Genomic DNA, 27,370 nt, shown 5'->3' with positions numbered 1-27,370 from the left:
CCCCCTAATTTGTCCTCTCCCTTTTCTGTTTTGGCAGCCATTCTGCCCACAGGTCCTGGCTTGTCTTACAGAATGCTTCGTATGTCATAAAACTCCAAGGTGTTAAGTAGATTATAGCTAGAGCTCTGGGGCGAGCTGGATGACTGGGCTGGAATAAGAAGCATTGCCTGAGAGAACAAGTCTGGTAAGACAGCACTGACTCAACTACTGTCCTCTCACAGGTCAGCTTTCTCAGTCCTAGGGGAGAGGGGCTAGTACAAAAAGTGAGTAAATTGCCATGTAAAGTCTTGGAAATGCTGAAAGTCTAATGTGGTCCCTTTGGGATCATAATGTAAGAAAGTAGCCTTGGCCAGGCTTGGTGGCACATGCCTGTGATCCCAGGACTCAGGAGGCTGAGGCAGGAGGAGTGCTGTGAATTCAAGGCCAGCATGAACTATATAGTGAGACCTTGTATCAAAAATAAAGCAAAACAAAAAAACAACTAGCCTCAAGGTGTATTTCAGCAGCTTTAGCATAGAGTGTCCTCGGCAATGGGGTAGAAGATATACCTCTTTTTTTGTTGTTTTGTTTTGTTTTTGTTTTTGGTACTGGGGATCAAACTTGGGTCCTTGTGCTTGCACAGCAAGTGGTGAAACCACTGAGCTAAATCCCCAGCCTCCATACCTCTTTTTATACCAAAGAGGCCTGACAGGTGACCTTTCCAGAAGGAGAAGAGAGGCTTCTGAGAGGACTACGCAAGAGTCTCCTTGGCCACTTCTAGAACATATGGAAGATGGCTGTAGAAGAGAACTGAAAGTTCCAAAGTGCTAATCATACCCAGTGGCTAACTTTTTGTGTTTAAAATCACTGTGACATAATACACAGGCCCCTGATTTGACTTGATGTTCTTATAAATTGGGTCAAATTTTTGGTAGAGATCTTAAATGATGCTGTGTTCTTCTAAGTATGTCACAGTCAGTTTGTCACCTTAGTGCTGGTTTAAGTGTAAGCCCTTGGCCAAGGTGATGACCACCAGATCTCTCATTATGCATATGCAAATATTCCAAAATCTGAAAAGAAAAAATGTAATGCTTCTTGTCCCAGACATTTTGGATAAAGGATGCTAAACCTGGCATCCATTCCTGCATTTATTTGAGGCTGACCTTTTGTTTTTGACATGGGGCTCTCCATAAAATGTGGATACAGTACAACTTCTTCCTTTTCTGGGAGTGGAGTCTGGAGTTTTACATTTATAACTGGCTCCCCCTAGTGCTGCTTGTGGCCTTTAAAATTTTTTAAACCGAGGTAAAGCCTTTGGAAAGGATCATCTGAAAGGTTTATATAAAGGGTGGATTCAGGGTTAGGAATATAGTTTAGTGGTAGAACACTTGCCTAGTGTGTGCAATGTCCTTGATTCTATCCCCAGGAAAAAAAAGAAAAAAGAAAGAAAGAAAGAAAAAAAGAAAGATAGATAGAAAGAGTGGGCTGGGGATTTAGCTCAGTGGTTTTGCTGCCTGCTGTGCAAGAGCAAGGACCTGAGTTCGATCCCCAGTACCAAAAAAAAAAAAAAGAAAGGAAAAGAAAAGAAAAGAAAAAAAACCCCAGATGAATGGATAAAGAAAGTGTGGTATTTATACATGATAGAGTACTACTCTGCCATAAAGAAAGATAAACTTATGTCATTTGGTCCCATATTCATCAGGAAGTATAGCTAAAGTTTGAAATGCCTTCTCTTCTCAGGCAAGGAGGCCAGAATACCAGCCAAGGAAAGTCTGTCTCCTACAGGTGCAGAGGGGGGAGTAAGAAGCAGAGCGGATAGGACCAGAAATCAGATGCTTGTAATTATTTTGTCTTTGTTGTTCTCAGATCACAATTTTGAATGGAAAGTTGGTGTGGGTTTTTCCTTCTTGTTTTTTCTTTTTTTTTGGTACTGGGGATTGAACTTGGGTCCTTGCACTTGCAAGACAGGTGGCGTAACCACTGAGCTAAATCCCTGGCCCGGTTTTTTCTTCCTATAGTGCTAGAGATCAAAGCCAGGGCCTCACTTATACAATGCAAGTATTCTACCACTGAGCCGCACTCCCCAGCCCAAGCCCATGCTTGCACCCAGTAATAGAATAGACAAGAAACCTATTGATTCCTATAACATCATAATAACATTTTCTCCATAATGGGAACCATTTGCTTCTTCTTTTTTTTTTTTGGTACTGGAGATTGAACTCGGGACCTTGTGCTTTCGAGGCAGGCGGTGGAACCACTGAGCTAAATCCCCGGCCCTGGAACCATTTGCTTCTATCTCCAAGGGTGAGGACCTCTTTGATACTTGGAACCAAGGATTGATATATTCAGGAAAGGACCTAGTCAAAATAGTAAATAGAACACCTAAATTCACACTGTCACTTGTGCTAAAAATGCCCAGTGAAATCCAGAAAAGATGTAAAAGAGGGAAAGTAATAATTCTATAGCAGCATTAACTCAAAAAACAACAGGTCACTTGGGTGCACGCCTGTACTAATCACAGCTCTTTGGGAGGGTGAGGCAGTAGGATTACAAATTCCAGCCTTGGCAACTAAATGCACATTGCAACAGGCCCTGGATTCAATCTCCTGTAAAACATACACGTGCACATAACAAAGCAACAGAACAAAAACCAACAAACAAGAAAACATGCTAAACATTTAAGAAAGTCTGTAATGATAAAGCACAGAAGGAAATGTGTGATCTGAAAAGGGAAGTTGAGTTCATGAATTTATGTCTGTTTGTTCCTTAAAACTCACACTAAAATAACAGTAAATTGGGCTGGGGTGAGAAGGAACAAAACCACAAGGACAGAAAAAATAGGCATTGAGGCAAAATTATGCTAGTGATAGCAAAAATAAATATTTTAGGTACTTTCCCCTGATATAGGGTAGAAAAAAATGATTCCACATTTGGAAAAATGGCAAAAATAATGATTGCCTGGTTCCTAAAATCATGAAGGAATAACTTCTTCAATGTTGAATAAAAGCAAAACTTTGTATCCTAGGAATTTACACCTATTTGACATTCCTAAGGAATGAAATTCCATTGCCACAGTGGATCTAATTAATTCACAGTGATTGAAGTAGTAGACAGTTTTATGGTTCTATAAAGTTACAGTTTAACCTGAGAAACTAATGGGCTGTAAGATTTTATAGCCTGGTTAAACCCAAGAATTTTATTGCCCTGTAGAAAGTTAACCAGTCTTGAATCCTGCCTAGCAATTGTCCTCGGAATTCCTTTCCTTAGCTCTGTCAACGTTTGTACAACATGTGCACGTACACATTGCTCTTCTAGCTCAGGCAAACCAGCTTGTTTTGTCTACCTGCTGGATCTTTTCTTACTGAGTTAAATACTTTTGTGACAAATATTTATAATCTCTTGATTTCAGAATTTTATTTTACCATTGCTTTCTACTTTCTCAGTTCAGCCAAGAAGATGGAGGTACGCTGACAAGAGGAAAACCACTTTGTGCTAGCCTAGAAAGTATCAGCTATGGGACGCATCACATAGTTGTGTGTCAAGAGTGAGGGCTGCTGCTGAAACAGAAGGGCATAGTTCAAATTTTTTGTTTTCCTTTATTTGGACAGAAAACTAAGTTTTCTGTCTGTAAAGTTTGGACTCTAAAACTCTAGTTTGAGGGAGGTTTAGCTGAGGAGGTTGCTGTAGTGGACACTGGGAAACTGGGTGAATCTATATTTTGAACATTGAGCCAGAGAAATTCCACCAGAATCCGCCATCACCTCCTTCCCTTTTTGTCACTCAAAAGGTTAAGAGGAGGCTTATCTAGAGAAATCAACCAGAACAGAGAAAAATAGAAACCGACATTTGGATGTGGCAGGACCCCTGCACACACACACACACACACACACACACACACACACACACCCCACGCTCCGCGCCCAGACTAGAGCTACAGTATGGAGCAGGCATGTTCCCCCCATAATTGGCTACAACTAGAAGGTGGACCTAAGCCTACCTGATTCACAGGAGCGTGTGGAATGGCACTCAGGCTAGCCTAAGCTCCTCTGTCAGTGGCTGTGACAGAGACCTAAGTCTTGGTCTGTGAAGTTGTAGGGCTTCTAAGTGAGAAAACAATGTGGCTGAGGACTGTATGGCTCCAGACCACATTCCATTCCTAGAGTTACCCCTCCCTTAATTGTTTCAGTAGCTTACTAGTTAACCATGATTTACCTTTGGTCTTTTCTGCTCCTTTTGCAAGAATGCCTTATCCTCCTTTCTACAACCCTTGCCTGTGTCAGCTGATATCACCAGATGCTACATGTATTCCTCGACCCTATGGCTGTATAATCAAATAATACCCATGGTCCTAGTTGGGGTCCTCACCACATGCTCGGTGTGGTCCATCCCAGGTCTCTGTCTCTGTCTCTTTAACTCCATCTCTACGTCTTCTTTCACCTTGCATTGCGTTGCCTTGCAGGAGCTCAAGACAATCAGCTGGGGTCTTCAATATTTGGTTCCATCCTCTCATAAACTGCCAGTACTTTATCCATCATGTGAGACTCTAATCAATAAACTCAACCTACAAACACAGTACCAGTTCATAGTGTATGAAGAGAGATCTCCAGTCACCAGGTGGTTGAGGAAAGCTGCTAACATGGAAATCAGAGACCTAAGCACACAGAAAAAAGGAACTTGAGAAAACAGACAATCACAAGAAGTAGGGTGTAGGTGTAAGACCTTACCAAACGCTCCTAGGAGCTGACTGCAGTGAAGAACACCTGGGAAGGAACACACCAGACAAGTTGGAAAGTAAAACAGACCTTAGTCTGGCCAAACAGCACTCCCAAAGCAAAGTAGCTTAGAGAGGCGACTAGCCCAGAGTCCGAGGCTCTTTTTATAGGGGGTTGCAGGGGAAGTTAACAGGCGAAATTTACAGAAGAGGAACAAAGGTCAGTGGTCAGCTGACACGTACTGATGGTTAGCAGATGTTTGTAGACTGTTCTATAGATAGCGGTGTTGGAACATCAGTTTCGAACAAAGAGTTGAGTAATTTACTTTGGGACCTTATAGCTGATACAGATCTTATCTAGTGTCCGGAACTAACAAGCATCTTTATCTATTTACTCACATTCACAGTTGGGGCTAGGGGAGTTTTATGATTACAGAGTTATGCAGTCCCACATAGGGAGCACTGCTACATAATTTTAGGGAAAAATCATTTGATTAGGCCTAGTTCTTCCGCCTACAGGTCAGCTATGGCATTCTGAGACACAATTCCATTTTGGCCTCCAGTTACAACTGAGACCTCAAGGATCCGGTGATGCTGTGATGCTCCAGGACAAGACCACACCTGAGGGAGACACCCTGAGAGGAACCAAATCTTCATCTGCATAGTTCCTCATTGATCTAGGAATTCTGCTGTCCCCTCCCAGTCTTTTGTTACACCTTGTTTAAACCAATGTGAAGTACTGAACTCTCTGCATTTCATTTGTTACATTTGTTTCTCCTGATGTACTGAATAAAAGGTGCTGCAAGCTAGGGGGTCTTTGTCTTTGCTGCCCAGAACAGCACTGATCAGACTCAAAGCTTGGCTTCTTCTCCAAGTCTCATTTTTCTACCTTTCCTGTAATTCGCCATGTACTGCCGTGGCTCAAAGGAGACTAGGACTCACTGCAGAGGTTCTAGTAACGTCCCCTTTCCCTGTTCCCTACAGTAGGGAAAAAAAACCCTTAAATGATGATAATTAATATTCCTAGAGCAATTAAGAAGGTTTTGCATTTATGAAACAAGCTCAGGATATCATACATATAGTAGTGGATAAAGATGTAGATAATGTAGATATAGATAGCATTAGAGAACATACAAAGAGATTCTAAAATATAGCAGAAAATTTCTAAAAATTAGAAGAATTGGAAGATAACATTGAAAATATTTCCCAGAAAGGAAAAAAATAGAGATTAAAAAATAGGAGAGAAACAATAAGATAAACTATCTGAGATGTCTTCTTCATTTCTTCCCTTTGTATTAATATCTAGACAATAAAAGAGCTTCTAGTCAATGAAGTTCTATGTTTTGAGCATAATACTAGAGCACTCAAGCTGGTTCTGTCTGGCTAATACTGGACTCTTGGGATTTTGTGCAGTGGTGTTGGGAGAGAGATTCAAGAGACAAAAGTAGAAGACTGGGGTTTGCTTAAGGTGGGTAACCTTTGCATCCCCAAACCCTACACTTGTAGGTGTGAACCAGAACTAAATTTGCTCCTTTTTCCTGTTGTAGGGGATACTAGAGAAGATTATCTTTATACTGAACATGGTCAGAGAAAAAAAGATCAGAGTAAAATCTGTCTCAGAATTTGTGGCTCCAAAAATTATAATAGATGTTGGGAAATGGGAAGAAAATGTTCAAATGAGAAGGAGAACAATGGAGGGGTGAGGGGGAAAGAAAAGAAGGGACAAGGATAAATAGAGAATAGAAGGAAAAAATGGAAACAAAGCTTTAAGGAGGGGAAGAGGGGTTGAAAGGCATGGAGGGGAATGGAAGAAAAAAGCAAAATACATCATGTACAAGTACAAGTTCCCTATGATGAATGTTATCATCATGTATATCTAAAATGTACCAATACGTGTTTTGCTGAAAAAAAAAAAAAAGAATTTGTGGCTCCAGGTCAGTCCTGACATGCACCCAGTTATGTGCTACCTGGATGGAATGGAAAATGAAGCTGTGGATTTATTTTGAGATCATTGAATGATAGAAAAGAAGTAAAGAGAAGGCCTCTCTGGGATCAAATAAGTTCATTCTGGGCCTTAGGAAATACTTGAGAGAGCGTGGTGGTGCATGCCTGTAATCCCAACACTCAGAGGAGAGGTAGGAGGAACACCTTGAGTTGGAGGCCAGCCTGGGCTGCATAGTGAGTTCAAGGTCAGCCTGAACTGCATGGCCAGACCCTGTCTCAAAAAACAAAACCAACCATACAAACAAACAAACAAACAAAACCTAAGATAGGGCCAGGGATTTAGCTCAGCGGTTTTGCCGCCTGCTGTGGAAGCGCAAGGACCTGAGTTGATCCCCGGTACCAAAAACAAAACAAAATAAAAAATACCTAAGATAAATTTGATCTTTATCCAGCAGGGGAGTCAAAGATGATCAGGTATGCAAGAAAATAAGACCATATGACAAATAACAATAGAAACAACCAACTCCGAAAACATGGATAGACTTCAGATATTAGACAAGTTATTTAAAAAGTGTATTATAATATTTAAAGGTATAAATAAAAAGGCCAAAAACTATCTGTAGGGGATACTAAATACTAAAAGTTGACTAGCAACCTTTGGAAAAACATTTAATTAGAGTTTCTAGCTTGCTCTAGGCTGAGGCAGAAGAATCACAAGTTTGAGCTCAGCCTGGACAACTTGGTGACTTGCCTTAAAATAGGAAATAAAAAACAGTTGGAGATGTAGCTTAGTGGGAATGCCCTCAATTCAATACCTGTAACACCACCACCACCACCAAAAAAAGCACAATGTATATGTTTACTATGAGATCAAAAACAAAGGAGAATACATAATTGAACTGGAAGATAAATGAAAATAAATGATCAAGGATACAGCACACAGAAAAAAAGATGGGAAATACAGAAAGGAGAACAAGACATACTTGTTTTGAAAAGCTTTAATACATATCAGAATCTCAAAAGGAGCAGAGAGGGACCAGGGCAGGGATGATATTTGAAAAGATAATAGCTTTAAACAATTCTAGAATAATAAAAGACACCAGTTTCAAGAGTCTCACACAGTAGTGAGAAAAGAAATACAGAAATGCATGAAAGTGCAACTGCTAAAAGTAAAAGGCAAAGAAGCTTAAAAGCTGCCAAAGAAATGAAGCAAATTACCTGCAAAAAAGCAATAATTAGGTAGGATGTAGCTCAATGGCAGATCTCTTGCCTAGCACACTCAAGTCCCTGGGTTTAGTTCCCTGCACTACAGAAATAAAAGCAATAATTAGGCTGGTGGCATAACATGGTGGTAGAGCATGTGCTTGGCCTGTATGAAGTCCTGGGTTCAATCCTTAACACCAAAAATAAAATAATAAAAAATTTAAAAAGTAATAATTAAGCCATTGGCTGATTTTTCAAGAGAAATGGTAGAAGAAAACACGAATATTTTCAATGTGCTGAGAGAAAATCATTGCCCCTTAAAATAAGCAAAATAATCCTTTGCAACTGAAGATCAAGGAATTTTACTTTCTGGGTCCTGTGTGTGTGTGTGTGTGTGTGTGTGTGTGTGTGTGTGTGGTGTATTACTTGGAATTGAGCTATTTCCCCAACACTTTTTATTTTGAAACAGTCTTGGTAAGTCATCCAGATACAACTTGATCTTATGATTTTGCTTCAGCTTCCCAGAGTGCTGGGATCACAGGCATGCACCACCATGCCTAGGTAAAAATAAAATAATTTTGGAATTCAGATGTAGGGACACTTTGTTACCTACAGACCATAATTAAAAGTATAGAGTGTATGTTTCTGGAGAATATAAAATGGTCTCAACATAGAAGATCAGAGAGAAACAAAGAAATGATGAGTAACAAAAATGGAAAATATGCAAATAAATATAATGTACATTGAAAATAAAATGAGAGCAATGATGCATGTTAATTGAAAATTGTGTGTATGTGTACACTTAAAACATGCAGAAGATCTGGGCATGGCATGCCTATAATCCCTGCTACTTGGGAAGCTGAGGCAGGAAGACTACAAGTTCAACACTGGAGGGTGAGAGGAAAGGAAAGCCATAATATTTGTCCCCTTTCTCTCTATTTTGTGTGTACTGTTGGCAGCAGTGGTTGTGTTTTCTCCGTAACCCCACATCTCACCAGGCAAAAACTAATAATAAGAGTAATAAAAGTTAACAGGAAGCCAAGCATATAAAACAGAAAATTAGCGACCATTAATGGGTTCTCTGAAAAGACTAACAAAATTAATAAACCTGTTGGGATCTTCATTAAGAGAAAGTCACAGAAATATAAAAGGAGAATTACTTCTGATCCCACCAATTTTAAAAACTAAGAAAATAATACTATGAATAGATTTGTGTTAATATATTTAAAAATTAAGCTGAGCATGGTGGTACATACCTGTAATCCCAGCACTTGGAAGGCTGAGGCAGGAGGATTGCTGAGAGTTTGAGGCCAGCCTGAACTACATAGTGAGAGCCTGTCTCAAAAAACCAAAAAATGAATAAATAAATAAAATATAAAAATAAAAACATGTGTTGGTTGTTTCTAATACTTTCTCTCCCTCCTTCCCTTCTTCCCAGCCCCCCTCTCTCCTTCCTTCTTTTCTTTTTTCTTTTTCTTGCAGTACTGGGGGTTAAACCCAGGGCCTTCACCCTGAGCTATATCCCCAGTTCCTTTAAAAAAAATTTTTTTTGGAAAAGTTTTGAGACACTCAAAATTTTGCTTGAGTCACTAAGTTGCCCAAGCTGGGCTGGAACTTGGGATCCTCTTGCCTCAGACTTCTACATATTACAGGTGTGTACCACCATGCTTGCTTTCTCTTTCTTCTTTCTTTCTTTCTTTCTTTCTTTCTTTCTTTCTTTCTTTCTTTCTTTCTTTCTTTCTTTCTTTCTTTCTTTCTGTCTTTCGGCACATTTCATTGTCACCCAGGGTTTCTTCACAGGGCAGCAATGTATTTTCCAGCCACATCAGCCTTGTAATCACTGCATCTGTTGGAATGTTTTGGTTGCGAATATTACAAAATCCAGCACAGGACAATTTACACAAAAGAAAACTCCATTGCCCATGTAACCAAAGAGCAGTAAGCCAGGGTAGGGCTGGCTTTGCAAGGAGTTTGAGCCCAGAAAGGAAGCAGAACAGGGCAGGAGAAAGAGTTAGACAAGAGAGGGGCTGGCCGCATCTAGCTTGCTTGGTCCCTGAGAGCTCTAAAGCATAAAGACACTGCATGACTGTCCCACAGCAAGGTAAGCAGCTATGTTCTGTACTCCCTTAGCTTTGGATGTGGAATGCCCCAGGGGGAAAAATCTCCCAAGTGAAGTGACCACTCCTGCTGAGGGCAGTTCTCCAAAAAAAAAAAAAAAAAAAATGGTGCAAGTGTGAGGCTCTAGCAGCCACATTCTTCTGAACTGGGGGACAGTTGTGCTATCTGAGGGACAGGCCAATAAAAGGAATCTGGCTGGGCTCCCTTATGTCTCTTACAATGAATTAGCATGATCAGCCTGCTGGGGCCATCTGTCTGCCCTGTGGTAGGAGAGGTGAGTCCTTAAAAATTTTTTATTCTATATATTTAAGGTGTACAACATGAGGTCTTGATATACATGTAGATAGTGAAATGGTTACTATAGTCAAGCAAATTAACATATCTGTCACCTCACATAGTTATCTATTTTTTGTGTGTGGCAAAAACAACTAAAATCTATTCAAAACTCGAGTACAAGGCAATATTGTAACTGCAGTTCTCATATAAAGTAGTCTCCCTTACCCTCAGGGGATACATTCCAAGCCCCAGAGGATACCTGAAACCAAGAATAGTATCAAACCCTACATGTGACTACTTTTTTCCCTGTCATATATACCTGTGATGAGGTTTAATTTATACATCAGACACAGTAAGAAATTAATAACTAGTAATAAAATAGAATAATTATAACAATATATGTACTAAAAGTTATGTGAATAGTGGTCTCTGTTCCTCTCTCAAAACATATTACATTGTCCTTACCTTCTTCTGCTTGTTGATCTGGGGCAACTGAAACCACAGCAAATAAAACTGAACTCTCTAGACTCCATTAGTCTATAGATCTGTTACTTTGTTTCCCTGTTTCCTATCTCCACCTCACCCTGGTAACCACTGTTTTATTCTCCATGTGTGTCTCTTTTTGCTGTTGTTGTTTTAATCTCACACTTAAGTGAGGTAATGCATTTTTCATTCTGTGTTTGGTTTATTTCAGTCAGCACAAAGTCCTCCACATACAGTCATGTTATGGCAAATGAGGATATCCTCCCTCACTCTTTCCTCCTCCTCCCCTTCCTCTTCCTCTTTCTTTTATAGTGCTGGAGATCAAACACAGGGCCTTGAGCAGGCCAGACAGCACTCTACCACTGAGCTACACCCTTTAATCCTTTTTTTTAAGGATGAATAATACTCCATTGTACACATGCACCAGTTTCCTTATTCATTATCAGTTGTTAGATTCTTGGTTGATTCCATCCACATCTGGGCTATTGTGAGAAATACTGCAAAGAGCTTAAGAGTGTAGGTATCTTTTTTAAAAATAAATTTTATTTTATTTTATTTTATCCCATTCCTCTCCTCAAGCCCCTTCCCTTCCCTATGTACAAAATCTTTGTTTCCATTTTTCTCTTCTATTTTCACTTTTTTCCTGTCCCTTCCTTCCTTTCTCCCTCCCTTGTTCCCCTTCCCATTTGAACATTTTCTTCACATTTCCCAACATCCATTATACATTTCAGTCCTTATTTCCACTTTTGGTTTCTCACACCAGAGAAACAATGTGGTATTTAAACATGTGTGTCCGATTTATTTCACTTTTAGGAGTATGGTCTCAAGGTCTATCCATTTAGCTATAAATGTCTGAAGCTCATTCTTCTTTATGGCAGAGTAATACTCCATTGTATAAAAAACCCACATCTTTGGGCCGGGGATGTAGCTCAGTGGCGCTGCACATGCTGGGCAAGTGCAAGGTCCTGAATTTGATCCCCAGTACCACAAAAAACAAACAAAAAACAAAAAAAACCCCACATCCTCTTTATCCACTGTCAGTTGATGGGCATTTGGGCTGTTTCCAAGATTTAGCTATTACACACTGTGCTGCTATAAACATGAGTGTGCATATATTGCTGTGGTATGATGCTTTTTTTTTTTTTGGTACCGGGGCTCGAGCTTGGGACCTTGCGCTTTTGAGGCAGGCACTGGAACCACTGAGCTAAATCCCTGGCCCCAATGCTTTTAATTCTTTTGGGATGATACCAAGAGGTATAGCTGGGTCAAATGGAACCTCTAGTTTTAGTTTTGTTTTTTTTTTTTCACTATTATAATAACTTTAATTTATCTTGCATTTTACAGAAGTCTATGAAAGATTTTTAAAAAGCACCTCCTTACCCCATCTTGTTTCTCTGACAGTTGTTAAAGTAGGCAATAAGTATGTCAACAGCTTGAGCATCGGCAAAGATTTCAGATCAACCAACCAGTCGCCAAAGAACTTGGCAGATTTTCTATCTTGTTTTTAATACAATGATATATCCACTCTGATAGTAAACCTGTCCAGCCAATTTCTCAGAACATGCTTTGCAAAATCAGTGGTGATTAGCAAATTAGTTAGCTTTGGCACAGGGCTGTGCTCGCTTGCCTGTGACAGCCTGGAAGCCAGTTTTGATACTGGCAACAGAGCATCAAGAATGACAAGTTTCACACTGTAAGAAATAGAGCTGGGTGTCCTTCTGCAGAATTGTGTCCAGTGATCGGCACGTGTGACAAGTGACATATTCCTTGATATAACTTCTTAAGACATTTTTTATCTGTTTCTGTTGGAATCTTCCTTTGATTACAAGTTGGTTATTACCATCTATAGAACCGGTTGTACCCATTTCTGCCAATAAAAATGCAAGGAGATGTTTGGGCTGATGATGTAACAGTTTACAGATATCTGTAAAGGTGACAAAAGAAGTTTTCTTGGTTCCTACTCGGACGACCTGTGGAGGCTTCATGACAAATTTTCTTTTCTCTCCAGCAATCATATCCGGATTCTTTTCCCTCATGTTGTTGAACACTCGATTCAGTAGCTCTTCATATGTGTAGTCTCTCTCTGAGTTTGCCCAAGCAGGGCCTGTCTGGTTACTGAATGAGATACCATCATCTTTTTTGGTGTCTTCATCTTCTAGAGCTTCTTTTTCTAGTATTTCATCCTCATCTGGGAACTTGACATTCTTCTTTTTCTTCTTTTTATTGCCAAGCATAATATCAAGGTCATCCTCTGGTTCAGCTGGCTCTTGGATATCACTTTCAGTCTTAAGATCCTTTATATCCTCTTCAGCTTCAACAATATCAAATATCTTTTTTTTCTTCTTCTTCTTTCTTTTTTTTTTTTTTTTTGGTACGGGGGATTGAACTCAGGTCCTTTCACTTGCGAAGCAGACAGCGAAACCACTGAGCTAAATCCCTGGCCCTCTTCTTTTTCTTTTGATTAAAGAAATTCAAGTCATCTAGATCATCAGAAGCATCTTCTTACTGTCCTCTTCATCAGCTTCCACATCTTTGTCTTCAGTTGGTTCTGGCTCTACTTCTTTTGTTTCTGAGGGCTGGGTTTCTTCTGTCTGGGCATCCCCTTCCTCATCTAACATAAAGGGCTTCTTCTTCTTCTTCCTTCTCCTTCCTCCCCCCCCCCTCCTCCTCCTACTCTCAAAAATCATCTCGTTCCTGGACGTGGCTGCAGCTCAAGTGGGCTTGGCACGGATGGGAAGTGAGCCAGCCCCAGGCCCTGGCGTCATAGCTGCTCCTGCTGATACACTTCCAAAGCACCACACTAGGCTCTGGGGAAGACACCTTGCCCTCCTTTCAAATGTTGGAAGTGCGCCTGTGCAGAATTAGCCCTAGTTTTAATTTTTTGAGAAGTCTCCACACTGATTTCCACGGTGGTTGCACCAGTGAGTGTAGGTATCTTTAGAAGGTGGTGATTTCATTTTCTTTGGGTACAAACCCAGAAGAGGGGTTGGTGAGTCATATTGGAGTTGTTTTTAATTTCTTTAGGAAATCTTCATACTTTTTGCACAATGGCTCTGTCAATCTCCATTCCCATGAGCAGTATAAGCAGGTCCCCTTTTCTCCACACCCTGGTCAACATTTGTTACCTCTTGTCTTTTTCTTTTCCAGACATGATTTGTCAGCCTTTATTAACCAAAAGTGAAGCCAAGCCCTAGAGTTTCCTTTTAAAAAATCCCAACTTTGTTTATGGCAAATAATGATTTAATTCTTAATTACTTTTAATTATAAATATGTTCAACACCACAGAACAAAAATTGATTGCTTCCCAATCATTCTTCTGAGATTAAAAAACAAGTGTGAGGGGGCCGGGGATTTAGCTCAGTGGTTCCATCGCTTGCCTTGCAAGCACAAGGACTCGAGTTCGATCCCCGGTACCAAAAAAAAAAAAGTGTGAAACAGGTTAAAACAAGATTCACCCCAATGACTGAAAAAATAACTCCAATTGAAAGACGTTTTAAAGGCTGTATGTAGAACTCAGGACCAAAATAACCTTAAAACATTTTTACTCTTGAGGTAGCACAATAATGCTGAATTAGGTATCATTTATTACAAGCTTAATAAAACAATGAGGGCTCTACCCTTCAATCAAGGTGGGCTAAATGATTTTCTGCAAATCCCCCATGAGGTTAGTGACAGTTATCTTACTATTTTTTTTTAAGTATAAAGATAGCCTCGCCAGTGTGTAAAAGGAAACCCATGGAAAGGCTGCTTCCCATAAAATAGACATTAGAATCACTGAGGAACGTCAGCAGTCAAGACAGGAGGAACAAGAGGTAACAATAGTGAAAAATCAAAACAACTTGTATCTTGGCAAGATTGATTTTACAAATACATGTCAAAAACAAAACTTCCAACATCAGTCCATTGAAAACAAAAGATAAAAGATGACATTCGTGGGTCCTTTCCTTTGTCTTTGTGCGAAATGCTTCCACTTTTTCTAAGTGACAGAAGATTGTACTCTGTGACACGACACAACACGCTGTGTCCGTGGTGCCCTGCCCAGAATCTGGGCACTCGGGCTGAACACCATCTCTCCTGGCTGGAGGACTACTTCCCACTTTGCTGCTGAATTCATTCGCTAAGCTGGTCAAAGAAAAGCTCTCTTCTGGTTTCAGAGACTATATAGCAATTATATATAATATAATTCTATATGAAGACTATGGACCAAGAGGACAAGAACACACAAACCTTTCCTTCAGAAAATTCAGCCAAGAAAAGAGAGTGAGAAAAACAGGGCCAAAAGGAAGGAAAACACTGCAGGTTGGACCTCAAGCCTAAGCCTCTCAGAAACATTCTGTGCCATCCAAAATCAACAACAAAGATAGAAAAGAAGGCATAAAACTCCAACCCTTAGAAGAAAACATGAAACAACAAAGAAATCTCTTTCCAACGTGCATTTATCCCTGTGAGGCTCAGCTGTCAGTGTCGGGCTCACTTGGCACAATGGGGATACCTTAGGCCTCAGTCCAACTTTGTCTGTCACCGCTGATTCTCCAAGCTGCAAAGGGAACTGGAACACTATGAAAATGGCTTTGCTCTTTCTCATTCATGCTGCTCCCTTTACTGTCTCCTTCCTTCAAGCTAGGGGCCCACCCTCTTAATCCTCTGCCCCAGGGGACTCACATGCAGTGAGGCCTTGGACAGATGAGCCTATGTCCATTGGAGCTGGAGCAGGAGGACATGAACATGATGAATTCTAATCTGTAAAATGGTAACCATCAATACATCAGGGTGTCAAGGAGGGCTTTGTGAAAGGAAAGACATAGTGGGACTTATGAAAAGGCCCACACCTAGTCGTAACTGGCACAGGATTCAGACAACCCTAAACAATGGTGGCATGAAGAAATGGCAGGGGGCATCTTCTCAGCATCCAAACACAGTCCTAACAAGGTCTGAGGCTGGACTTCTGGGTCACTCTTGAAGCCCACCTGCTATCTTGCAAGAAACAGGTATGGTTCTTATCTGGTGAAGTACAAGACCTGCTTTCTGAATTTACTTGATAATAAAGCAACACCATAGAAAAGAAGAACCTAAGGAAAATGTAGGATCAGCACATGGGGTTTCCCAGTGCTAGCTACGTGTTTTGGAGTATTAGTTATATACACCCTTTCATGATTCTGAGAGTTGCAACATAGGTTACCCAGGGTAGTCTGAAAAAGAGCCCTACTTCATTCTAATTCCAGATCATTCTTAAGAAAAAAGTCATTCTGAAATATAGCTAATTAGGACAATTCACTAGAACTTTACCTACTAAAATTAAAAGGTTAAAAATGTTTTAAATACAAGTTAAATTACTGTCTTTGGGGATGAGCAATTAGAACCCCAAATATCCCAACATCTTAATTAAAAAGGTCTTCACAGTAATTCTATAAAACTGTAAATGATGCCTTTTGGTTTTTTGTGTGTGATGCCAAGGACTGTACCCAGGGCCTCACACTTGCTGGGTGAGTACACTACCACTGAGCTATATTCCCAGTCCCAATGATGTCAATTTTTGGAAACTAACACAGAGTTGAACTTTAGAATGAATGTCTGAGGCAGCTGACAAGTTCCATATAGATGAATACATCCCAAGGGGAATCCCTCTAACAGAGAAATACATTTTTTTTTTTTTGAGACAGGGTCTCACTCTGAAGTTCAGGCTGGCCTTGAACTCACAGAACCTTCCTGCCTTAGCCTCCTGAGTGCTGGGACTACAGGTGCACTCCACCACACCCAGGCAAGAAATACTTTCTTAAAAGAAAAGAGAAGGGAAGAGCAAAGGAAAGCTTCTAAAGAATTCAAAAACTGATGGTTCGACAACCAAACTATGCAACAACTCGAACAGAAAGAACGGGCTGTCTGTGTAGCACTTCTTGTCAGCATAGTGCCATTAGCTAGTAGAAGCACCTGGGAACAAGAAATAGCCGGACCTGCTGAGGAAAGTATTTAGCTCAGATAAAGTAATGGCACCTCCAGACTCTGGCTACTTCTACTCGCACCATGCTCTAACCAAATGAACTAAATGGCCACCCCTGGCTCCTTATAAATGGATGACAATTCATTCATTCATCCAAACTGCAGAGGTTAAACAAAACATTCACCAAAACAAAAGAAAAATACTCTAACCCAGAAAACCTTTCCTTGCTCTCTACTACTGGTAAAAGGTGCTGAATTCAATTATTTTTGCTAACATGGGTTCTACTAAACTCAGTCTGCTTTGGAGTACTAACCTGCCATGCCTTTCCATAAGCATCACCATGGATGTGTGAAGCTGTTAGCAGGCTGAATAATGCCAGTGGACCACAGACCTCCATCACATCAAGCACCATTTTCTACTATAAAACCAAAGGCAGCAATTGTGAACACATTTTGGACTTTCTGAAAGGACAGATGAAGACTGAAGGCTACAAAAGACGGGAGGAGGGTGTCCACAGTTATACAACAGGTTTCTGCAGACTTTATGGTAACTTCCAAAAACAATAGTAGCAGCAAGAGAGGAAAGGAGGATATTTACACTTTGGACTTTATATCAGGCACTTAAATTGTTGGAGTGACATGCAATTCTAAACCAAAGATGCGAAAACTGGGTTGGAGTAATCATTACAAGTGGTTTAATAATGGGCTTTCAGAAACAAAGTGGAGGTGTGGGTCAAACCTTTGCTCATCCTTTAGTGCTGACTTTCAAATTTTCTAAATGCCCAAAACCACAGCAATCACAGCAGTGGTGGCAACAGCAGGAACGGTTCTGTCGTGTCTATTTTCTGTGTCCTGTGGCTGACCAGAAGGGTCTGGTGTCACACTGAGACGGCTCTGGGATGTAGCATATCTATTGTCCAGGGTTGGTCAGATCCAAGCTGGAGCCAACCATCTTCATTAGCTGTTTTTCATAGTGTGAGATGTTCCTCTTCATAATGTCCATGCAGGGCCCCAGAAGTCTCTCAAATGCTTGAACATCCATAACTAAGCAGGTGACATTTCCAACTGCATAAACCGAAGCAGTTCTAGGTTTGTTGGTGACCAGTGCAAGCTCTCCAAAACTGGCTCCCAGCATCCTTGTTTCTTTTAGTCTTGCTCCTAGTCATGATGAGCACTTCACCAGACTCGATGATGTAAAAGCTGTCACCTTTATCACCTTGAGTGGTTATACTTTCTCCATCCTTACAGTTCTTTTCTCCTATCACATCCACAATCTTCATTCGTTTTGACACCTCTAATGATTTAAGAAGCGGCACAGACTCAATAAATGATTCGAACATCTTCCTCCTTTTTGCATTGTTATTCACTGATTCTTCTAAAAGTCACCCGGTCCAATCCCCACAGGGAGCCTTCAGAGGTGGCAACAATGGTAGCAGCCTTCGGGGTACTGTACATCAAAGATAGTTTTCCAAAACTGCCATGGTTGTCATTCTGATCAACAGAATGCATTTGATTATCTTTTGTTACTAAAATGTCATGGGTTCCCCTTTCTATGACATAAAAGTTGTCTCCACCATCTCCTTGGTCAATGACATGCTCATCCAGTTTGACTGTCCATTCAAACATGGCATTGAGGACTTGAGAAAGCTGTTCCTGATCAAGATTTTTGAAAAGAAGAATATCTTTGCAAGCTTCCTGAAGTGTGCATCTTTGTTCATCAGTTTTAGGATGAATCACCCGCGGATCAGTATTTTCTCCTCCTTCATCAGGGTTATAAGCCTCTGCACAGACTGATACTCGTCTGTTAAATTTGCTGGGAAGCGGGACTTCCAGGTCCTCGTCGACCTCCGAGTCGCTGCTCGCTTCGGCATCAGAGGCCGCATCGGGCTCGGAGTCGCCTGACAGGGCGGCGGCGGCCGGGGCGCGAGCCTCGCACAGACAGGTGAAGTAGTCCACTGCGAACTCCACGAGGTCAGGCGGCTAACTCCACGAGGTCAGGCGGCTAACTCCACGAGGTCAGGCGGCTGCCTCCGCAGCACCTCCACAGTGTAGCCCTGAAGCAGCTCCATGAGCCCCGGCGGGATGTGGAAGCGTCTCATGCTGGTGGCGGCGTGGTGAGGAGAACTTGCCCTCCGCCCGCGGCTCGGCGTATGCGGCTCCTTCAGGGCTCCTCGTGTCACGCCCGTGGCGGCCAGGGCTGCGGTTCCGGGCCGCGCCACCCTACGTTCTTAAAGCCAGCCTGCCACTTCCGCCGCGGGCACCCGGTCGCCGCCGCCGCGGGGAACCACCGGCAGGCGGGCGGGGCTCGCTCCGGTTTTGTGACGCAGGACGCAGGCGGACGTGCGCGGCCTCCTGTCTTTTTTCATAATAGCCATGCTAACAGGTATGAGGTGAAATTTCATTGTGGTTTTGATTTGCATTTTTCTCACGATTTAAATGACAGTCCTGCCAGAATCCTAGGGAATAGAAGAAGGTTGATTGTGGAAAGCAGAATCAGACATTGTATGCATTTTACTTTTCCGACTGCCCAGCGAGCACAATTTAAAAAAAAAAAAAAGCTCTCATTTAAGATAACAGCCCACAACTGAAGAAAGACTCGTCAGGATTTTGCAGTAAACACTGTCACTGCCTGTCCATATCCTTTTTTTTTTTTTTTTTTTTTTTTTGGTACTGGGGATCCTGTCCATATCTTTTTGTCCTTTACCGTTTTCAAGCATACTGGCCTGACTCCTGTCTGCCCGGCTGTGCACTTCTTTGCCTAAGGGTTTTCTCTGACTGTTGCCTACTTTGTCAGCTGTACAGCAGGTCACAATTGCAGAGGAGTGAATGTTTCTTCCTCTCCAGAAGTTATTCTCCACCAGTGACTGATGGGAGCTGATGTGAACACTTCAGGCCCCTCACTCCTTGTGGTGAGCTAACACTGTGGTATGTGCCTATACTGACTTAGAGAGTTTCCCATAGCAAGAAGCTCCTTTTGCACACAATAGTAATTGACTTGATAATGCATACTATATTGCTTTCCTTACTTTCTTTGCATCACTTCCCCACTCTTTTACCAGTATTTTCCTTTGCTTACCAAATAAACTGCTTGCAGTAGATTTCTTGTCTCAGCATATGCTTCTAGGGGCACCACCCTCCCTCCTGCAAGCAGAAATAGCTAAAGTCATGCCATATCTGCTGTAGGAGGGAATGTGTGTGTAAGGGGGTGGTTTCTTCAGTTGTGAGCTAGCTACATACCTGTAATTTAAGTCCAGATGTGGCTCCCCATGACCCAGCAACATAAATAGCATTTTGAAAAGAACCCAATTGTTGGAAGAACCTTAATAAGAGCTCATTGAGAGAGGGAAAACATCAAAAGGTGGTCACCCATTTGTAGCACACATTAGCTCCCTGCAAGACAGGGGCATCAAGTGCTCTCAAGTGCTCTTGGCCTTGGCGGCATTCAGTGTTCTGTGGTCAGCCCCTCTTGCTGCCTCTGGGCTGCTCTTTGTGCTCATCCCCCTTGTCCATTGTCCTCCCAGCCATATCTAAAGAGTGCCTAGGATGAGTTCCTCTTCTGAATTCTGCATAGCTTTTTCAGCTCATTTCCTGTTGGTGTAAGATCTAAGGCCTGAGGATGTCTTAAGGTATGTCAGACACATTTGCCTGATTTTAACACTCATTTGGAATGCTTATTAAAAGCATAAATTCCCAGCACTGCTTCTCACCTCTCTGAAGAAGAAGATCCTGGGAAACTGGCCTTTTCTGGATTCCCTAGAGAAAAGAGTAAGAGTCAAACGCTTCATGGTAGAGCCTTAATGAGAGGCACAATTTTTGGGCAACACAACTTAGGAACAAGGGGAAGGAAGGAAGGGAAGGAGGGAGGAAGGAAGGGAGAATGCAAGGTCATGCATTATGACCTATGAAGCTGACTACAGCTTCACAAGAAAACAGCTAGTTACTTGGTTAGACAAAAGTCTTCTCTAAATGTTACACATACTCACCATGTCTTGGAATGGTCTACTGAGAGGTGAAAAGGAAAGATTATTTACTGGTTCTGTCCTATTAAGAGTCACCCAAGAGATGTTAGCTCTCTCATGGCCTGGGATTCATTTCCACCTTCCTTCACTGACAGGTTCACTAAATTATATGTAGAATAACAATTCCTCAACATGAAGAAATGCATGCAGAAGTCGGGAACACTGGCACAGCTCAGGAGGCTGAGAGGGAGGATTGTTTGAGTTCAGGAGTTCAAGGTCATCCCCAGAGACATAACAAGATTCATTTTCAAGGGAAAAACACCAATTCACAGAATTTGAAGGTTATAAGGTAAAGGGGTGACATTCAAGATATTTAACAATCATAAGTTATTATGAATATTATAGGAGAGAGAATATGTGTACCTGTTTTCATGAGGTTAGAAGCCATGATTTTCAGTCCACCAGAAAAAGAGATACAAATATATAATCAAAAAATAAAACTTTTACTCCTAAATTTGGATTTGGAACATTGGTATATATTTAAGATGCATTTTATTTTAAAGATTATCTAGCTCTGTATATTAAAATAAAAAAATCTAAGAGTCCAAATCAATGATCAAAGCGATAGAAATGAGAGCCTCTCTAGAACCCAGACTGTGGTCTCTAAATATTATTTTTCTCTGAAAAGGAATCATAGCTACTTGAAGAAATGTCAGATTTCATGTCTGTGGCAGAAAATATACAGAATGAACCAGAAGCATCTTATATAGGAAATTAAAAACAACTATCCAATATTACTGTAGGAGGCATGTGTCAGTTTAAGCATCAAAAAGAACAGTAACTTCACTGGACTGGAAGACATCATGTATATTCATGGATTCATAAAGATATATAAAGCAATGAAAAAACAGAATTTTTTGATCAATTTTGAAGAATGCCAAGGAATTACCTCATTATTCTGAATGCTGATAAATAAAAGCAAGTAAGCACTTATCATGATTTTTCTGTATGAACCATATCCCAGAGTAACTGAACAGTTGATGGGGAAATGTTATCCTTTATAGAAAAATTCCAGCTGATAAATGTATAAAGGGTGGTAGAATTAGAATGAAATTTCAGAAATCACAAATACTAGACTTAAAATAAAATAATAGTTCTAGGCCACATCTAATAGCCTTTTCTGTGATCGTAGGAAGAGTATATTTGCATTGTTCTATACTGTAGTCACTGTACATATTGAGCATTTGAAATATGGTTAGTGTGACTGAGGAACTGAATTTAAAATTGTATTTAATTTTTTTATTTGTTTGTTTGTTTTGTAGTTCTAGAGATTAAGTCCAGGTTCTTCCCAATGAGCTACATTCCTAATCCTTATTTTATTTTATTTTTTATTTCTAGACAGGGTCTCATTAAGTCACTAAGTTGCCCAGGCTGGTCTAGGAAGTTGAGTCCTCCTGCCTCAGCCTCCTAGAGTGCTGGAATTATAGGTATGCATCAATATGACCAGTGATCTGCTTTAACTAAAATTTAAATAGCCACATGGACATATGACAATTTTTAAAAATGTATTAGACAGTTAAATATTTTTAATGTTTCCCTTGTTCCTTAAATACTGTTCTCATTTCAAATAATTAGAAAAAATTCTACATACTGTAGGGCTGTATCATCAATTCCAACCGTGGGTATTCCAACAGCTACTAACACTTGCAGTGTCTTCTGATTTTCATAACAGTTCTGAGATTTATATCACTTTCTCTGTGCTAGATGCATTGTGAAAAATAGTTAATTTCCAAATTGTTGACATTTCTTTTTTTTTTTTTTTTGGTACTGGGGATCGAACTCGGATCCTGGCACTTGCAGAGCAGGCGGGCAGAGCCACTGAGCTAAATCCCCAGCCCCATGTTGACATTTCAATTTATGGAAGAACAAAGTTATTATTTCTTACACACACACATCAAATCCTTTGAATTTACAAATGCACAATTATGTCCACAATTATGACTTCTCTCCACTGCTACTCTTCTTACCACTATTTTCAATTGTATGGCTTCAAGCATTAAGCGACCACCGACCCAAAACACCTAAATATTTCTGATTCTTTCTTAAATTAGCCCACAGAATATTTAATACACCATTTGCATGAATTACTAAACAGAGCGGCACAATATAATGCAAAAAACATTGAACTAGTATCTGAAACTGGCTCTTAAACTTAGGGTAAAGTCATTTCACATTGGATATAGGGTGGACTAAGACACACTCTCTTTTCAGCTCTAATATTACTTTAGATTTATAGTATATTTTATAATTAGTAAGAAACTTAAGTGCTTTGTCACACATATAACAAATTAAGAGTTCATTTGAAAAGCTATTTGATTTCTAGCTGTACTTACACCAATAAGACAGAAAATATAACTGAGACTAAAAATCTGGCCAAGGTGGTTATAAAGTTGGTCTGAAACATTAAAACAATGGAATTTTATTTTGATGAAAAACTTGAGTTACAATCATTTATTAAACGAAGAGCAAACAATTCATTCGCCTACCTCATAATGTTTAAGAAAAACATTAGTAAATAAATATCTGTGAACAGATTAAGGGTAAGGCAGACTGGATAATAAACCACCTCTGATGTTCACACTCCCTGCATGTGACTCACTCTCAAAGGGTAAAACAGCACTAGAGATAAGTGAACCAATAAGATATGTGCACTGAATCTCATCCTAATCATTCAAATAAGCCCAAGATAAATACTATTTTGTCCATCATGGGCAGCAAACTATACATGTTTTACTGAAGAAATACTTAGATAGAAGCACTTAAGTTATATTATACATCACAACTATGAAATGGCTTGAACAGTTCCATTTGCCCACCATATATAAAGTGCAACTATGTAATATTCTGCATTTATCTGGGGTGTGATGAATACCAGTCTTGCTTGAAAGCATCCCAGCTGCCAATTTCCACTTCTGAAAAGACCTCTATGTGTGAAAAAGGACTGTCCCCCATACAAAGAACCAATTTCACAAATCTACTGGTAAACAAATACATTTTTATAGGTGGAACCTCAGGATGCTAGAATTGTACTCATTTAAAAAACCATTCAGCTATGTTTGGTCTTTAAAAACCCTACACTGCAATATCCTAAACATGTGCATCTCACAATGAAGAAGAGTGGCCTTGCAGTGTGAATGAGGAGACTGTGAAGAGTAGCATGCTATGGTTTCAGGGACAGTGTCACAGCATTGGATTCTGTGCTTCAGGATCGAGGTCACTGTTGCCAGAACGGGGGTGGATGGGGAGGATATCCACCTCATCCACCTGTGGAGTTGGGTGTATGACTACCAGCTGGTCCTGGGGAATGTCTGCAGCAGCTGCTGCCAGGTTGGTGATAGATTTACTTTTTACACACTGGAAGTCTACATGCTGACTCTTTCCTTCTTCCTTTTCCCAGGACATTCGAATAAAGGGTCTTTGGACATAGTTGCAAATGACTTCTGGGCAGCCCCCAGGCCTTTTCTTTACTTTTTCTTTGTACGTAGGATAACCTTCTATTCCCAATCTAATCTTCTTAAGACCCCTCTCCTTCAAGACTGATTTGGCCACATCTCTGTTTTCAATATACTTGAAAAATCTATATAATTTTGTGCTATAAATAATTTGTGCATATTCTTCTCCCATCTGTGGTGGATACTCTTCATCCCAGTCAACCACATCATCATCTGCAAGCACCACTATATCACATTCTCATTCTCCACTCTGGGCACTAGCTACCATGAGAGGGAGGATCATTTCTTCCAGATAAAATTCAAATTGTCTACAAGCACCATCATTTGATAACTCATGCATCAGGGCACTGAGATCTCTACATTTAATAGCACTACTATATTCAAAAGAAATACAATGAACTCAACACCCAGCTTCAACAATTAACTTATTTTAGCAAATTGAAGCAGTAATAGACACTTATTATCTCACACAGTTTCTATGACACAGCATTTTCAGGAGTAGCCGAGCCAGGTGGTTCTAGCCCTTCTCAGGAAGCTGTAGTCACACTGTTAGCCTGGACTGGACTCATCTGAAGCCCTAACTGATTAAGGGCATGAGTGCTACCTGCCCTAAGTACTCTGAATAAGATAAAAGGGGCAGAAAGGCCCCTGTTAAAGGTCTCTTATTGCTTTTGCTACCTTTCATCACCATGAACTTATGCCACTCTGCCTGGAGTGAGCTGATTATGAAGCTACAAACTGTAAGCCAAATAAACCTTTCCCCCTTTAACTTTCAATGTTGAATATTTTGTCTCAGCAACGAGAGAAAAGTAACACAGTTGGTTCCAAACAAGGCACACACTTTGAATTTGATTGATCATTTAGGTCTCTAATGTATAGTTTCTATGTCTTTCCCCTGATTTCTCCTTACAATTATTTGGTAAATAAATCATACTGTTTGTTCTGAGCTTGCCACATTCCAGATTTTGATCTTTCTTGCTACAGTGTTACCATGTTCCTTTGTTCCCTTTATTTCCTAACCTGATAGTTAAATCCAGAAGCCTCTCTCCAGATCTAGTTTTGATTTTTTTTTTAGCAAAAGTACTTAATGGGTGTTATTATATGCTTCTTATTGTATCAAATCAGAAGACATAATATCTGTTTGCATCTATCTCTTCTTGTGATAAGATCTATCAGTAAGTTCAGTGGTAGTCATTTTGATTTGTCTATTATAAACTTTTCCTCCAATCTTTCAACTAATGGTTTTATAGCAGCTGAAGATAATCATGTCCTAGAACTGCACTAGCACAATAAAAATTTGTCATATGGGCCGCCTCTACACCCACCTCTGGTGGGATCTGGTTGAGGAGAAAGCGGAGGCGGCGTTGGCCTCAGCCTTTGCCTTGAAGGGGAAGCACAGGTAACGAAGTATTTCCTCACATGTTGCTAAAGGAGGAGTAGACCACACCAAAATGAGTCTACAAGGTGCTAATGGGGGACAGGAGAGATCACAAGACAGATGAAGATCAAGTGACAGATCACGAGATTCATCTCATGAAAGAACAGTCTCAACTCACTCCTTGTATTAGAAATGTTACCTCTCCAACACGGCAGCACCATATTGAAAGAGAAAAAGATCATAGTTCCTCTCGCTCAAGCAGTCCTCATCCTCAAAAAGCATCTCCAAATGGTTCAGTTAGCAGTGCTGGGAAGAGCAGCAGAGACAGTAGTCAGTCAAGTTCAGATGGTAGCTGTAAGACAACTGGGGAGATGGTATTTGTATATGAAAATGCAAAAGAAGGAGCTCAAAATGTAAGAACATCAGAACGAGTGACATTAATAGTGGATAACACTAGATTTGTTGTAGACCCATCTATTTTTACTGCACAGCCAAATACAGTGTTGGGCCGGATGTTTGGATCTGGTCGAGAACATAACTTTACATGTCCCAATGAAAAGGGAGAGTATGAAGTGGCAGAAGGGATTGGTTCCACTGTATTTTGAGCTATCCTGGATTACCATAAAACAGGAATAATTCATTGTTCTGTTGGCATATCTATTCCTGAGCTGAGAGAAGCATGCGATTATCTCTGTATTTCTTTTGAGTTCATTGTACTCTTCTCTCCACCTTTGTGTATGCTTGAGATTTTTTTATGACAAAAATTAAAGATTGAATTCTTATCTTACATCATTCTGGGTGGGTTAAAGTTTAAAATCCCTAGTAAATTATCATCTTTGTTACCTCAAGATAGGAAAGGAATTTTGTTTTTGTTTTTGTTTTTTGAGACAGGGTCTCACTTTGTAGTTCAGGCTGGCCCTGACTCACTATGCAGCCTAGGCTGGCCTCAAACTCACGGCAGTCCCCCTGGCTCAGCCTCCTGAATGCTGGGATTATAGGCATGTGCCACCATGCCCAGGAGGACAGGAATTCTTAAACAAGAAACAAAAAGCAAAGGCTATAAAGAAAATTGATAAATTAATCTTTTTGTTGTTGTTGGCTTTTTTTGGGGTAGGGGTTGAGACAGGGTCTCACTATGTAGTTCAGGATGGCATTGAATTCACTTTGTAGCCCAAGCTGGGCTTGAACTTGCAGTGATCCTCCTGCCTCAGTCTCTTGAGCGCTGGGATTACAGGTATGCCCTACCATGCCTGGCAATTCATCTGGTTTTTTTTTTGGTATGGGGGATCGAACTTGGGTCTTTGCGCTTGCGCAGCAGGTGGCGAAACCACTGAGCTAAATCCCTGGCCCTCTTTTATATTTTTAAAAGGACTGTTTATGGCATGATATCATAAGAAAGGAGAAAGGGTGAGCCTTAGTCTGAAAAATTATATTGGTCACAAATACAGTAAAGAAAAGATGAGTATCTGAATATATGTTACTCCTATAAATCAGTAAGAAAATAAGCTACCCAATAGAAAAATGGGCCAAGAATACCTGTATGCTGTTCACAGAAGGAAGATCCAATTTGCCAACACTTAAATACAAGATTGATCAACCAGAAGCTAGGCTCAGTGGCACGTGCTTATACTTTCTGTTACTAAAGAGGGTATGGCAGTAGGACAACTTGAATCCAGAGTTCAGGGCCAGCCTGGGCAATATAGCCAGACCCAGTCTCTTAAAAATAAATAGAAAAGGAAAGCTGGATGTGGTGGCGGACATCTGTAAACCTACACTAGGAGGATGAGAAAGAAGGATTACAAGTTGAAACCCAATTTAGCAAGACTGTCTCAAAATTAAAAGTTAAAAAAGGGCTGATGATGTAGCTCAG

General features: G+C 40.5%; 1 long non-coding RNA gene and 3 pseudogenes across 2 annotated transcripts in view; 1 reads left to right on the top strand and 3 right to left on the bottom strand.

The window, feature by feature from the left end:
- LOC147824673 (eukaryotic translation initiation factor 2 subunit 2-like) overlaps positions 1–14,058 on the bottom strand; it is a 33,137-nt pseudogene extending 19,079 nt beyond the window's left edge. The window contains exons 1-2 of the transcript XR_015441986.1: positions 13,157–14,058; positions 9,094–13,056 (exon numbers count right to left, since the gene is read on the bottom strand). The product of XR_015441986.1 is annotated as a eukaryotic translation initiation factor 2 subunit 2-like (transcript). The remainder of the gene's footprint in view (positions 1–9,093; positions 13,057–13,156) is intronic.
- LOC147824674 (uncharacterized) lies at positions 58–5,589 on the top strand. The gene is made up of 3 exons (XR_015441987.1): positions 58–184; positions 2,193–2,283; positions 5,210–5,589. It is a non-coding gene; the product is annotated as an uncharacterized LOC147824674 (long non-coding RNA).
- A 181-nt stretch (positions 14,059–14,239) lies between the features above and the next one.
- Positions 14,240–18,750, bottom strand: LOC101726217 (cAMP-dependent protein kinase type II-alpha regulatory subunit-like; annotated as a pseudogene).
- A 4,795-nt stretch (positions 18,751–23,545) lies between these two features.
- On the bottom strand, positions 23,546–25,782 carry LOC101724028 (BTB/POZ domain-containing protein 10 pseudogene; annotated as a pseudogene).
- Positions 25,783–27,370: the final 1,588 nt, after the last annotated feature.

Source organism: Heterocephalus glaber, unplaced genomic scaffold (assembly GCF_053883595.1).
Source record: "Heterocephalus glaber isolate CG9 unplaced genomic scaffold, H.glaber_assembly_v1.0 deba00001532, whole genome shotgun sequence".
Taxonomy (NCBI): domain Eukaryota; kingdom Metazoa; phylum Chordata; class Mammalia; order Rodentia; family Bathyergidae; genus Heterocephalus; species Heterocephalus glaber.
This window is presented reverse-complemented; position numbering and strand designations above follow the sequence as displayed.